We start from the raw sequence: 13685 nt of genomic DNA, 5'->3' as shown, positions 1-13685 counted from the left end.
TGTGTGTGTGTGTGTGTGTGTGTGTGTGTAAACCACCACCATTTTCTCTATATAGTCATCCACTAACAATGGCTATTTTATCTTGGCTACTGTGAATAATGCTGCAATGAATACGGGAATGCAAATATCTCTTCCAGATAGTGATTTCATTTCCTCTAGATATAGACCCAGAACTGTGATTGCTGGGTCATGTGGTAGTTCTATGTTTAATATTTTGAGGAACCTCCATACTGTTTTCCATAATAGCTGCACCAATTTACAATGCTACCAACAGTGCACAAAGGTTACCTTTTCTCCACAACCTCACAAACACTTCTTAAATCTTTTAACTTTTTGGTAATAGCTCTCCTAGCAGCTATGAGGCGATAACTCGTGATTTTGATTTATTTGCATTTCCCTGAAGAAGAGTGAGGTTGAGAACATTTTCATGTACCTATTGGCTATTTGTATATCTTTAAAAAAAAAAGTTTATTCAAGTTCTTAGACCATTTTTTGATCAGGTAATTTGTTTTTTTGCTATTGAGTTGAAGGTGTTTCTTATATATTGTAGATATAAATCCTTTAATAGATATAGTTTGCAAATATTTTCTCCCATTCCATAGGCTCCTTTTTGCTTTCTTTCCTTTGCTGTGCAGAAACTTTTTAGTTTGATGTAATCCTGCTGGTTTATTTTTGTTGCCTCCCCCCCCCAAAAAATCATCACCATGATCAATGTCTAGGAACTTACCTCCTATGCTTTCTTCTAGGAGTTTTATAGTTTCAGATCTTATATGTGAGTCTTTAAGCCATTTTGGGTTGATTTCTATGTATGAGGTAAGAAAAGGGGGACGCCTGGGTGGTTCAGTTGTTTAAGCGTCTGCCTTCAGCTCAGGTCACGATCCCAGAGTCCTGGGATAGAGCCCCATGTAGGGCTCCCCCCCTCAGCACGGAGTCTGCCTCTCCCTCTCCATCTGCCTCTCTCCCAGCCCATGCTCTCTCTCGCTTCCTCCCTCAAATAAATAAAATCTTTTCAAAAAAAAGAAAAGGATTCAATTTCATTCTTTTGCCTGTGGATAACTACTATCCCCAATACCATTTACTGAAGAGATTATCTTTTCCCTATTGTGTATTCTTAGTGACTTTGTTGAAGATTAGTTGACTATATATGCAGGATTTTACTTCTAGGCTCTTTATTCTGTTACATTGGTTTATTGTGCCTGTTTTTATCTGTTTTGATAACAATAGCTTTCTGATACAATTTAAAATAAAGACTGTTCTTCTCAAGATTGCTTTGGCTACTCAAGGTCTTCTGTGGTTCCATTTGAATTTTAGGGTAGTTTTGCCTATTTCTGTGAAAAATGCCATGGGATTTTTGACAGACTGCATTGAATCTGTAGATTGCTTTGGGTAGTATGGACATTTGAACAATATTAATTCTTCTAATCCATGAACACAAGATATATTTTCATTTATTTGTGTCTTCTTCAATTTCTTTCATTAATGTCTTACAGTTTTGTGTACAGATCTTTCATGTCCTTAAATTTATTCCTAAGTATCTTACTCTTTTTGACACTACTGTAAATGGGATTATTTAATTTCTCTTACTGATAGTTCACTGTATAGAAGTGCAATTGATTTTTGTATATTGATTTTGTATCCTACAACTTTACTGACTTTTTTGGTTTTAATAGTTTTACTGTGGAATCTTTAGGTTTTTTATTTTAAGATTTTATTTATTTATTTGAGGGAGAGCGTGAGAGAGCGAAAGCACAAGCAAGGGAGAGGGATAGAGGGAAAGGGAGAAGCAGACCCCACTGAGCAGGGAGCCCGATGTGGGACTGGATACCAGGACCCTGAGATCATGACCTGAGCTAAAGACAGACACTTAACTGACTGAGCTACCCAGGCACCCTAGGGTTTTTTATTTATAAGAGCATGTCATCTACCAACAGAGATCATTTTACATTTTCCTTTTGAATTTCAATGCCCTTTATTTATCTTTTTGTTTCCTAATTGCTCTGGCTGGGAATTCCAGTAGTATGCTGAATAAAAGTGGCAAGAGTAAAAACACTACATTGTTGACCTATATGCATGTAAATGCTTATAAATTCAGACATCTCTAAAGAGCTATAGAAATATGTGGTTCCAATGGTTACTTCCAGGAAGGGGACTTGAAGGACTGGGGGGCTTAGAGAGCAGATGGAAGGAACAGGGAAACTTCCCACTGTAAAATCTTTCATGCTTTGTTAGTGTAATTCCTTATACATGTATAATCATTAAAGAACATAAATGGATTATTTTTTAAAACCCTTATCTTACCTAGACACAGGTAAGATACCCTTTATCAAACCTAGACATAGAACCCTCTCAAATCATGCTATCAACGAAGAGATCTCCTTTGGAAATGGAACCACCAACCAATGCAAGGGACAACTGAAGATTAAATATGCAGGCCTAGTCCAGCCATGGCTCATGGTCCCAAGAAGCATCTGAAGCAAGTAACAGCTCCAAAGCATTGGATGCTGGATAAACTGACCAGTGTGTTTGCCTCTCATCCATCCACTGGTCCCCATAAGCTGAGAGAATGTTTCCCTCTCATCATTTTCCTAAGGAACAGACTTAAGTATACCCTAACAGGAGATGAGATAAAGAAGATCTGTATGCTGCATTTTATTAGGATTGATGGCAAGATCCAAACTGATGTAACCTACCCTGTTGGTTTTACGGATGTCATCAGTATTAACAAGACTGAGATCTGATCTATGACACCAAGGGTCACTTTGCTCTTCATCGGATTACCCCTGAGGAGGCCAAGTGTAATTTTTGCAAAGTGAGAAAGATCTTTGTGGGGACAAAAGGAATCCCTCATCTGGTAACCCATGATGCTCACACCATCTGCTACTCTGATCCCCTAATCAAGGTGACTGACACCATTCAGATTGATTTGGAGACTGGAAAGATTACTGATTTCATGAAGTTTGATACTGGTAATCTGTGTATGGTTAACTGGAGGTACTAACCTGGGAAGAATTGGTGTGATCACCCATTGAGAGAGACACCCTGGTTCTTTTGATGTAGCTCCCGTGAAAGATGCCAATGGCAACAGCTTTCCCACGACCTCTCCAACATTTTTGTTATTGGCAAAGACAACAAACCATGATTTCTCTTCACTATGGAAAGGGTATTTGCCTTACCATTGCTAAAGAGAGACAAGAGATTGGTGGCCAATCAGAGCAGTGGGTAAAATGGTCCCTAGATGATGTGATTGGAAGTCTTTCTACTTAACTAAGGATCATACAGTATGAAAATAAATAAATAAATAAATAAATAAATAAATAAATAAAGATTCAATTAGTATATGCAATGCATTAGCTGGTTTTCAGCACTTTAGGGGAAATACTTTAATTGGCTGGTTAGATCCATGAGAGCCAGCCATTTTACCTTAAAAAAAAAAAAATTCACGGAGAAATGATCAGTAAAGGAAGTGACAAATTAAGAGAGAATTTTCTTTTTAAAAGGAAGAGAGAAGAATCAGGTAAAAGAAAGCAATAAAATGTGTACCACAGAACACGATACCCTTAATAGCAGAAAACAAGAATTAGAAACCAAGAGATGAAATTACGAATAAGCACGTAAAATGGCCGTGATGCTTAATGGTGCCACTCTCAAAAGTTACCAAAAGTATGCATATTCAAGATAGGGAGAAAAAGCCACTTCTGCTAAGAGGAAAAGAATGATCCTAAGTGTGTATGTCTTCTTCTGTATATTTGTTGGGGGGGGGGGCAGGAGTAGGTAGGGAAAAAGGCTGAAAGGTAACTTCAGGCTCACTCTTGTTCTAGGTCTTTACAGCAGCAGAATATCTTACTGAAAGCATAGCTACCACATACGTAATATGTAATATGTAATCAAAGTTAATAATGAAAATGATGATTTACAGCATAAAAAAAAAAAAACCCTCAGATTAGAATTAGGTTTCTGGGAGCATCTGGGTAGTTTAGTCAGTTAGGTGTCTGACTCTTGATTTTGGCTCAGGTCATGAATTCAGGGTTGTGAAACTGAGCCCTGTGTCAGGCTCTGCACTGGGCAAGGAGCTTGCTTGGGGTTCTCTTTCCTCCTCTCTTTGCCCCTCCCTCCACCTCTCTCCCTCTCTTAAAAAAAAAAAAAAAAAGAATTAGGTTTCTGGCTAAAGAAATGAAGAAAGGTTTCTGATTAAAGAGAAGTTTTAAGAAGAAGCAAAGCTACATTATATGTTCAAATACTATCTTCAAGTAGAAATCTTTCTTCTTTCTTCATCACAGTGAATCCATCTTAACATGACAATAAATGTTTTTTCTTTAAAAAATATAAACCCACAGGAGAGAGGGAGAAAACAGCAAGCAAATTTCAGAAAGGTGAAACCAGATGAACAACTGAAAAAGCACCTTAGCAGACCAAAAAGTGAAATCCTACTTCAACAGAAAATAAAGCTGAAAAGCAACTTGACTGGCACTGAGGAACCCCTAAAGAGCTCAGGAAGTGGCAGAATAAGGTACTTTTGCAAGTAGGGTAAAAATAGGGAAGAAAACAGTGTGATTAGTTAAAAGCTTATAAAATAGTTAAACTCCCCGATTCCCTACTTGATACAATGTCCTCCCACATCCTATCAAAGGTCTGAGTTTATCCTCTGGAGTGAGTGAAGCAGAGTGTATCACTAGACAGAGAAAGATCACTGGACATTTAAGAAAAACTAATAATATTAAAGACAGATAATATTCAAAACATACTGAAAGAAAGCAAGTTGAAGGAAATCATGACTATATAAGAAGAAATTAATTCAAGAAAAATTGTCATTAATATTCTTAGAGAGGAGACATCACCTATGAAGTAAGAATAGCGTGCTAGTAAGAGGAAATACTCAGAGAATAAAAAATAGCTCTTGAAAATTAAAAAATAATACCAGAGATCAAAAGCTTAATAGAACAGAAAGATACAGTCGAGGAGAATTCTCACAAAGAAGGGCAAAAAGATGATGAGTTGAAACAGGAAAAAAGAGAAAAGAATATTAGAGGACCAACTCCAGACATCCAATATCTGAATAATGTGTAAACAATAAAAAGAGAAAACAAGGAGGATATAAACAATACTGATATTAACAATTTTTAAAGTTCCCCAACTAAAGGAAGTTGAGTTTCCATATTGAATTGGCCCAACCAGTGCCTAGCACATAATATGAAAATAACTTAATAGAAAATGTCTAAAACTGGAAAATAAAAAGCTGCAAACAATCAATTATCCAGAAAGACTTATTTCTTAAGAGAACCATGGTTTCCTAACGAAATTAATGTCACAGGAACTATGCTTTCTTTGCTCTGCTGAACTCAAGTAACCTACTTTAAGGATACAAATGAACAGTTATTCCACAGAGTTCAATTCAATTCCAACAAATATTTACTGAGCTCCTAATTTATGGTAAGCTCTTTTGTTAAAATGACAAAAAAGTCTTAAATTTAAAAGATCTTGAGCCTATGGAGGCTTAGTCCAAATTAAACTGTATGAACATTTACTTATTCAAATAGATGAAAGACTGTCATACAAAATAGGAGGTAATCTTATTCTAGAGGACATTCTAGAATAATAGGACTAACAGGATCATAGGACCAATGGGAAGAATGTATAGATGTAGCAGCTCAATACTAGTTTTCCCATGGTAAGAATAAACCAATTTTAAGTCTTATTATAGAACTATAATAATTAAAGCAATGTGGTGTTTGTCTAAAGTTGGTGTATGAATCAATAGAACAGAGTCGAGAAATACACCCACACATACATGGTCAATTGATTTTCAACAAATATACCAGGTAATTTGATGGAGAAAGGACAGACTTCTCAACAAATGGTACTAGAGTAACTGGACATGGAAAACAGAACAAAACAAAACCCTCAACCTCCACCTCATACCATATATAAAAATATACAAAATTTAAGTTAAAATGCATTATAGAACTATATGTAAGAGATAAAAATACAAATTTGTGGGTACGTCTAGGTGGCTCAATCAGTTAGGTGTCTAACTCTTGGTCTCAGCTCAGGTCTGATCTTGGAGTCACGAGATCAAGCCCTGCATTGGGCTCCGTGCTCAGTGTGGAGACTGCTTGAGATTCTCTCTCCCTCTCCTTTTGCCCTCCCCCTACTCATGCTCTCTCTTTCTCTAAAATAAATAAATAAAATCTTAATAAAATATATAAATTTGTGGAAGAAAACAAAAAAAATGTGTGATATTAAATTAGTATTTTTCTTAGATAAGACACAGAAAGCACAAACCACCAAAAAGCTGATAAATTGGACTTCATTAAAATTAACATCTGTTCTTCAAAAGACACTAAGATAAGTCACAGGCTAGGAGAATGTGTATGTACTAGCCAGCAAAAGACTTGAATCCAGAATATATAAATAACACAATTCAATAAGAAGATAATACAATTATTAAAATGGACAGAAGATCTGAATAGATATTTCACCAAAAAGATGTACAGATGGCCAAGAGGCACACAAAACTGTGCTCAATATCATTAGTCATCTGAGAACTGTAAATTAAAACCACAATAAGATACAATTACACAACTAGTAGAATGAATAAAATTAAAAAGATTTAGAAGGACGAATCTTGGCAAGGATGCAGAGTGACTGGAACCCTCATATATTTGCTGGTGCAAATCAAAAATATACACCCACTTTAAAAAACAGTACAGTCGTCTCTTATAAAGTTAAACATAAATTTGCCATATGTCATAGCAATCCCACCCACCCCTGAGTATTTACACAAAAGAAATAAAAACATGCCCACACAAAGACCTGCATGTGAACATTTATAGCTTTACTCACTGCCATGAAAAATTGCAAACAATCCAAAGTGTCCATCAACAGGCAAATGGCTAGATAGATGTTGGTACGCCCATACAATGGAATACTACTCAGCAATAAAAAGGAATGATACATTCAACAAATGGATCAATCTCAGAAGTATTATGTTAATAAAAGAAGACAGGCACAAAATGTTACATATTGTATGACTCCATTTATATGGCAGTTTAGAATAATTTTGTTTATTCACACAAATCAGTTGTTGTGATAGGTTTTATTTGTAAGACGTGACTGTTCACAAAAGGGTACGAGGGAGCGGCCTAGGATAATGGAAGTCTTCTCTATCTTGACTTTGGTGGTGGTTACAAAATTGTATAAATTTATCCAAACACTGAACTGTACACTTTAGAAGGGCGAATTCTACTATACATAAATTATACTTGAATAAACTTGTCGTTAAAATTTTTTTAATAAATAAACCATCATGGTACTAGAAATAAAGATGTCGATATGATTCCAACTACTGAGATTATTTATAAATCTTTGAAAAGACAATATTCAAGTAATTTTAAAGATTAGAGTCTCCTTTAAAAAAAAAGTAACAAGAGAATATTAGAATAAGAAAAATGAAGCTAGCAAGAAATCAAAGATACAAAAATAATACATATAAGCATCTCTCAATTACACAACTGGGATCTTAACTGTCAAAATAATCCCAAATAGACCATAATAAAAAATAAGAATTCAAATATTTCTAAAGGAATTTTAAAAATAAACAGTCATTCAATTATATGAAAATGGGGAATTTAATGCTCTGAAAAGATAATAAAAATGGAAATGATTTTTTTACTCCAAAATTTCAAGTTGAATGATCAGGAACCAAACTCCCTGCACAGTGACCCACAAGCAGGAAAGATATCATAAGCTTCCTGAGGAGTGAGGGCTTTAAACACCACATCAGGCAGCCTCCCTTCCTGGCCTGGCAATCTGCACCAGGAAGAAGAGCCCCCACAACATCTGGCTGTGAAAGTCAGCAGGGCTTTACCCCAGGAGAGCCAGAAGGCTATTGGAAACTGACTGTTTTAAAGGACACAACACTGTATCACTCGTTCTGAAACATAGCAGAGAAGGAGTGATTTGAAAAGTGCCTGGGTCACATGTGAGAGAGATTTATTAAGTAATTTTAGAGAGTATGCAAGAGGGGCAGAGGGAGCTGCAGAAACTTTCTCCAAAACTGGAAGGGCTAATAAGTACCATTTTTCCTCCCTCATTCAGCCTACCTAGCCCAATGCAGAAGGGTGCTACTTGTGGCACCCTCTCCCTACACTGTTAACACCACTTGTCCCCATGCTGGATTTCTCCTGTGAACCCACCCAGCTCACCAGCCTGCCCAGGCTGGCACCCCTCCAAAGAACTCCTGTCTCACCAAACCTGGCAGGCAGTATCAGTGGGGACCACCAAACCCCAAAACAACAATGCTCAAAGTGACTACCACACTGCCACACCCACAGGGCAGCCCTGGCCAAGACTCTGCACCCTCCATATAGAGTATCATGTCATCTGCGAAGAGAGACAGTTTGACTTCTTCTTTGCTGATTTGGATACCTTTTATCCCTTTTTGTTGTCTCATTGCTGTTGCAAGGACTTCTAGTACTATGTTGAATAATAATGGAGAGAGTGGACATCCTTGTCGTGTTCCTGATCTTAAGGGAAAGGCTTTTAGCTTTTCCCCATCGAGAACGATATTCGCTGTAGGCTTTTCATAGATGGTTTTTATGAAATTGAGGAATGCACCTTCTATCCCTACACTCTGAAGTGTTTTAATCAGGAACGGATGCTGTATTTTGTCAAATGCTTTTTCTGCATCAATTGAGAGGATCATATGGTTCTTGACTCTTTTCTTGTTGATATGATCTATCACACTGATCGATTTGCAAATGTTGAACCACCCTTGCATCCCAGGGAAATTCAAATCAAAACCACATTGAGATACCACCTTACGCCAGTTAGCATGGCAAAAATTGACAAGGCAAGAAACAACAAATGTTGGAGAGGATGTGGAGAAAGGGGATCCCTCTTACACTGTTGGTGGGAATGCAAGTTGGTACAGCCACTTTGGGAAACAGTGTGGAGGTCACTTAAAAAGTTAAAAATTGAGCTACCCTATGATCCGGCAATTGCACTACTGGGTATTTACCCCAAAGATACAGACGTAGTAAAGAGAAGGGCCATGTGCACCCCAGTGCTCATAGCAGCATTGTCCAAAATAGCTAAATTGTGGAAGGAGCCAAGATGCCCTTCAACAGATGACTGGATTAAGAAGATGTGGTCCATATATACAATGGAATATTACTCAGCCATCAGAAAGAACGATTACCCAACATTTGCAGCAACATGGACGGGACTGGAGGAGGAAATTATGTTAAGTGAAATAAGACAAGCACAGAAAGACAATTATCATATGGTTTCACTCATTTATGGAACATAAGAAATAGCAGGAAGATCAGTAGGAGAAGGAAGGGAAGAATTAAGGGGGGGGTAAACAGAAGGGGGAATGAAGCATGAGAGACTATGGACTCTGGGAAACAAACTGAGGGCTTCAGAGGGGAGGCGGGGTGGGGGGGGACTGGGATAGGCCAGTGATGGGTATTAAGGAGGGCACATATTGCATGGAGCACTGGGTGTTACACGCAAGTAATGAATCATGGAACACTACATCAAAAACTAAGGATATACTGTATGGTGACTAACATAACATATAAAAAATTATTATTATAAAAAAAAAAAGACTCTGCACCCTCCAAAGCAACTCCGTGGGGGGCGGGGTGCCACACCCATCAGCACATCAATAGCAGCTGCATCAAGGCCTCTCAGCCAGCTGTAGGGGGGCTAACCCCACCCAATAGCCAGCTCACAGCACCTACAGCAAGCCACAGTAGCCAGCCCCACCCATCAATGCAATGGCAGCAGTCCACAGCCCACACATGGGACAATTCTGGAGTGCTTGGTTCTGGTGACCAGGGGGATGGAGCTCCTAGGGCCCAAGAGGTGCTCGTATATGAGACCACTAACTTCAAGATAAAGAGACATAGCTGAGCTAATACATACTAACAAACACAGACAAAAAAGAAAAGACAGAGTAACATGTTGCAAATGAAAGAATAAAACTAAACCTCAGAAAATAACTAAACAAAATGGAGATAAGCAATCTAGCTGATAAAGAATTCAAAGTCATGATCATGAAGATGTTCACCAGACTTGAGAGAAGAGGGTTTGAATTCACCAAGAACTTCAACAAAAAGAGTGATAATAAAAAAGATCCAATTAGAGCTGAATAACTCAATAACTGAAATAAAAAATATGCTAGAGGGATTCAACAGGAGATTAGATGATATAGAATAGATCAGCAACCTGGAAAATAGGCTAGTGGAGATCATCCAAGGTGAACAACAAAAAGAAAAAAATGTATAAAAAAATAATAAGGGTAGGTTAAAGGACCACTGAAACAACATCAAGTATACTAACATTCACATTATAGGGCTCCCAGAAGAAGAGAGAGAAAGAGGCAGAAAACTTTTTGAAAAAATAGTGGCTAAAAATTTCGCTAATCTGAAGAAGGAAACCCACAATCAGGTAGGGAAGCATGAACAGTCCCAAACAAGATGAACTAAGAGATCACCACCAAGACACATAACAAAAACGTGAAAATATTAAAATAAAGAACCTTAAGAGCAGCAAGAGAAAAGCAACTAGTTATGTACAGAAGACCCCCTCCTTGCCATAAGGCTATCACCAGATTTTTCACAGAAACTTCGCAAGTTACAACTCACAACCAGGAATAATCTACCTGGGAAAGTTATTCAGAAGTAAAGGAGAGATAGGGGCGCCTGGGTGGCACAGCAGTTAAGCGTCTGCCTTTGGCTCAGGGCGTGATCCCGGCGTTGTGGGATCGAGCCCCATATCAGGCTCCTCCGCTGTGAGCCTGCTTCTTCCTCTCCCACTCCCCCTGCTTGTGTTCCCTCTCTCGCTGGCTGTCTCTATCTCTGTCGAATAAATAAATAAAATCTTAAAAAAAAAAAAAAAGAAGTAAAGGAGAGATAAAGAGTCTTCCAGAAGAAGAAAAGTGAAAGGGGTTTATCACACTATCTCAGGCTTAAAATAAATGTTAAAGGGACTTCTTTAAGCAGAAAAGAAAAAGCCACAACTAGGGGTCCCTGGGTGGCTCAGTGGGTTAAGTGTCCAATTCTTGATTTCAGTTCAGGCAGTGAGATGGAGCCCCGCATCTGGCTCTGTGCTCAGAGGGAAGTCTGGCTGAGATTCTTTCCCCTCTCCCTCTACCTGCCCCTCCTTACACTCACATGTGCACTCTTGCTCTCTCTCAAATAAATAAATAAATCTTAACAAAAAGAAAAAGTCACAACTAGAAGAAAATTACAGAAGAAATAATTTCAGTGGTAAAGGAAACACACTAAAGGTAATTGATCAATTATTTATAAAGCTAGTATGAATGTAAAAAGACAAAAGTAGTCATTTTAATTATGTCTATACTAGTTGCTTTACCTACAACAATTAAGATATACACAAAATAAAAAGATGTAAATTATGACATCAAATACATATAGCAAAGCGGGAAATAAAATGTAGTACTTTTAGAATGTGTTCAAACTAAGCATCCATGAACTTAAAATAGATAGCTATGCATTTACAAGATGTTATATATGAACATCATGGTAATTGCAAATCAAAAATCTACGATAGATACACACACAAATAAGACAAACTACTCCAAGCATAGCACTACAGAAAGTCATCAAATCACAAAAGAAGAGTACGAGAGAACCAGAAAGGAACAGAGAACTAGAAGAAGAATCAGGAGACAATAAACAAAATAGCACTAAGTACATATCTATCAGTAACTACTTAAAATGTAAACGGACTAAATGATCTAATCACAAGACACATAGTAACAAACAGATTAAAAAAAAAGATCCATCTATATGCTCCTACCAGACACTCTCCTCAAACCTAAACACAGATAAACACTGAAAGCTGAAAGGAAGGAAAACAATATTCCATGCAAATGGCAACAGAGAAAACCTGGGGTAGAAATACATGTATCAGACAAAATAGACTTTTAAACAAGGACTGTAATAAGAGACAAAGAAGGGCATTACATAATGATAAAGGAATAAACCCAACAAGAGGATATAATGATTGTAAATATCTATGCTTCTAACATAAGAGCACCTAAATACATAATGCACATATTAATGGATATAGAGGGAGAAACTGACAATAATATAAGAGTACCAAAAAACTTAAACCCCTTACATCAAAGGATAATCCAGACAGAAAATAAAAAGGAAATAGTGGCTTTGAATATCACATGAGACCAGATGAACTTAACAGATTTATACAGAACATCCTATTCAAAATAGCGAAATACACATTCTTTTCAAGTGAGCATGTAACATTCTCCAGGACAGATCACACGTCAGGAAACAAAACAAGTCTCAATAAATTTAAGAAGATGGAATCATATGAAGCATCTTTTCTGGCCACAATGGTATGAAAGTAGAAATTAGTTACCAGAAGAAAACAAAACAAAAAGCCGGAAACAAACAGAAGCTAAATAACATGCTACTAAACAGAAAATGAGTCAACAAAGAAATCAAAGAAGAAATCAAAGGATAACTGGAGACAAATGAAAATGGAAACAAAACTTTCTGGAGTTGTTGGAATGCAGCAAAAGCAGTTCTCAGAGAGAAGTTTATAGTGATGCAGGTCTATGGTGATGCAGGTCAAGAAACAACTAAAATCTCAAATAAACGATCTAATCTACACCTAACGGAAGCAAAAAAAAAAAAAAATCAAAGTCCAAAGTTAGTAGAGGGTAGGAAATAATCAAGATCAGAGTGAAAATAAATGAAATAGAGACTAAAAAATAAGAAAAGATGGATACAACAAAGAGCTGGTTCTTTGAAAAGGTAAAACTGATAAACTTTTAGCCAGATGAGTCTGGCTAAAAAAAAGAAAAAGAAAAAGAAAAAGAGAAAAGAAAGAAGACATCCAAATTGATAAGTAACAAAACTGTCATTCTTTGCAGTGACATGATACTACATATAAGAAATCCTAAAGATCCACCCAAAAAACTATTAGAATTAATAAATAAATTCAATAGAGCTCCTGGTTGGCTCAGTTGGTTAGGCGTCTGCCTTCAGGTCAGGTTGTGATCCCAGGATCCTGGGATCAAGTCCCGCAAGCCTGCTTTTCCCTCTCTCTCTGTCTCTCATGAATAAATAAAAGTAAAATCTTCATAAAAAATAAATAAATTCAATCAAGTTCCAAGATACAAAATTAATATATAGAAATATGTTGCATTTCTGTATACTGATAACAAACTAGCAGAATGAAGTTAAAACAATCTAAATTATGGGGCGCCTGGGTGGCTCAGTTGTTAAGCATCTGCCTTTGGCTCAGGGTGTGATCCCAGGGTCCTGGGATTGAGCCCCGAATCAGGCTCCCTGCTCTGCTGGGAGCCTGCTTCTTCCTCTCCCACTCCCCCTGCTTGTGTTCCCTCTTTCGCCGGCTGTCTCTCTCTCTCTGTCAAATAAATAAATAAAATCTTTAAAAAAAAACCCAAAAAACAAACAAATCCAAATTACAATTGCACCAAAAAAACCCTAAAAATTAACTGAACAAAGGTGAAAGACTTACTCTCTAAAAATTGTATAACACTGATAAAAGAAACCGAAGATGACATATAAATGAAAATATATACCATGCTCATAAATTAGAAGAATTAATATCATTAAAATGTACATACTACCCATACAATCTAAAGATCCAATGTAATCTCTATCAAA

General features: G+C 37.0%; 1 protein-coding gene and 1 pseudogene across 1 annotated transcript in view; one reads left to right on the top strand and one right to left on the bottom strand.

Annotated features, from left to right (window-relative positions):
* Positions 1–13685, bottom strand: part of ZRANB3 (zinc finger RANBP2-type containing 3) — a 302057-nt gene that overhangs the window by 196035 nt on the left and 92337 nt on the right. The window lies entirely within an intron of this gene.
* LOC103667669 lies at positions 2328–3223 on the top strand (annotated as a pseudogene).

Source organism: Ursus maritimus, unplaced genomic scaffold, assembly GCF_017311325.1.
Source record: "Ursus maritimus isolate PB19 unplaced genomic scaffold, ASM1731132v1 scaffold_1, whole genome shotgun sequence".
Lineage (NCBI taxonomy): Eukaryota > Metazoa > Chordata > Mammalia > Carnivora > Ursidae > Ursus > Ursus maritimus.
The sequence above is the reverse complement of the archived record's forward strand: the minus strand, read 5'-3'. Positions and strand labels throughout refer to the sequence as shown.